This window comes from Crocodylus porosus, unplaced genomic scaffold (assembly GCF_001723895.1).
Source record: "Crocodylus porosus isolate Cpor-Errol unplaced genomic scaffold, CroPor_comp1, whole genome shotgun sequence".
NCBI lineage: Eukaryota > Metazoa > Chordata > Crocodylia > Crocodylidae > Crocodylus > Crocodylus porosus.
The window spans coordinates 31,023,210-31,025,027 of NW_017728931.1; the positions used below are offsets into that span (position 1 = coordinate 31,023,210).

General features: G+C 48.7%; 1 protein-coding gene across 7 annotated transcripts in view; it reads left to right on the forward strand.

Moving 5' to 3' along the window:
* The window catches only part of LMO3 (LIM domain only 3), a 78,372-nt gene that overhangs the window by 3,099 nt on the left and 73,455 nt on the right, over positions 1-1,818 (forward strand). Inside the window, exons 1-3 of one of the 7 annotated variants that reach the window (XM_019544489.1) lie at positions 54-211; positions 417-482; positions 708-774. The exons of 2 other annotated variants lie outside the window; for them this stretch is intronic. The gene's annotated coding sequence lies outside the window, so the exon portion shown is untranslated. Of the gene's footprint in view, positions 1-53; positions 212-304; positions 775-1,818 lie in introns of those variants that run through there. 4 more of the 7 variants (XM_019544486.1, XM_019544487.1, XM_019544488.1 and 1 more) reach the window with 4 other exon arrangements.

A 1,818-nucleotide genomic window follows, 5' to 3' on the forward strand; every position in this document is an offset into this window, starting at 1 on the left:
GTCTGCTTCTGGAGGGTGATCCTGAGCTGCTTCTGTAGAGGTCACTTTTTGTGTCTGTGTGCGAGCTGGTCCCTGGTGTTTGTGTCTAGCATATGCATGTGGTTTTGCTGACTGCACTTGCAGGCTTGTAAATTTTCACCATGGGAAATTACCAACAAAGCCCAATCTGTCTCCTGGCTGCTTTGCACTTTCTGAGGGCGGCTGTACTTGAGTGAGCTGCAGAACGAGAGGGAGAGGGGGAGTGGGGGAAAGGGAGAGAAGAGAGGAAGGGTGGGTGGAGAGGGAAGAGGGGTAAATAGCCTTCAATCGGAAGGGAGTTGCTTCTCTGTGGTCTTCCACAAGAGCTGCCTGGGCTGTGCTGGCTCAGTAATAACTGAGTGACCTTTTCTTTTGCTGTATTATGTCTGGCTGGTAAGGGATTGCATTTTGCAGCTGATAAAGCCCTGACTTCATTCAACTCGGCTTCTCACACGCTGCTTTAGGTAAGTTGTCTTCAGCCAGGACGGAGACAGCCAGCCTTGGACTGCAAGATACTAAAAGGAGGACACCTGTAGCTCGGATGCGGTCAACACAATTACTTGGCGGATCCTTGAGGACCTCATTATTTTAAACTTAAAGAATAGCCATCTCCCCCCGTCTCTCCTACCCCCTTCTTTTTTCTTCTTCTTTTTCCCCCCAAACAATGCTTCTTTTTGACCTTTCCCAAGGAGAAGAGCTACAAAGCAGCCACTGTGCTTATTGAACTGCCTCCCCTTGTATCGCTTAATTGAGAAGGTAAGTGAGGCAAGTGGGTGCAGGAGCTATGGATGGGGGCCGTGTGTGTGTGTGTGTGTGTGTGTACGCTTCTAACGAGGGATAAATTGGGGTTGGGGCTGGGGGGGTCTGCTTGTAACGAGTCAAACTGGGGCTGGAGGGGTGTGTGTGCGTGTGTAACGAGTCACAAACTGAGGATAACCCTCTTCCTCGCTCATCCCTGGGCTGCAACTTTCACGCAGGCTGCAGCTCTGTTGAGCCTGGTTTGTTTGGGTTTTTTTGTTTGTTTCTATCGTGTGAAGCTTCGTTATTTTGATGATGAGACCATGTTATACAGGCGAGCTGCCCATCTGGAGAAATCGCAGGCAAAGTTAACAATGAACTGCAGCAAAAATCCCACCTCTTCCCGCCCCCCCCCCCCAAGCTTCTTGAAAGGTACTCTCAATTATCAAGGAAATGGGTTTAACCCCCCACTCCCTTTGCACGAATCCAGTCCCCCCCCCCACCTTGTAAAATTAAGCTGTTATATCTGGGGCTGCGCTGAGGGGTTAACCCTTTAGCTGAGGTCCAGCAATGAGCCAAAAGCTTGAATTGTTTGTTGGCTCCTTAAATAATGGGAGGGGGAGGGGGCAGTGGGATGCAAAGTCCAGCTGGACTTTCTTCTTGGGGAATCGGAGTGTGTGTGTGTGTGTGTGTGTGTGTTGGGGAATCAGACTGATGGGGTGTACGCTGGGTTAGAGGTTAGGGAAGTCAGGTTCGTATTATGAAAATGTGCATACACACATGGGCTGGGGGGGTAAAGAAGGCAGATTGGTGTTAGGAAATTGTCTGTGTGTACACATGGGTTGGGGGGAGGGCAGCCAGGTTGGTGTTATGAAATAGTAGTCCTATTTATGATCTCTTTCATATTGAACATGATATGGTATGCTAACGCTGCATGTGACAGTTTAATCAAATCCATTTGTTACAACGGAGCTAAAAGACACCGCTGGGATTATAGGATTACGGGCAGAGTTAGGCAAGCATGTGGCTTTGTCATTCGCCATCATTTTTTTTTTTTTTTTT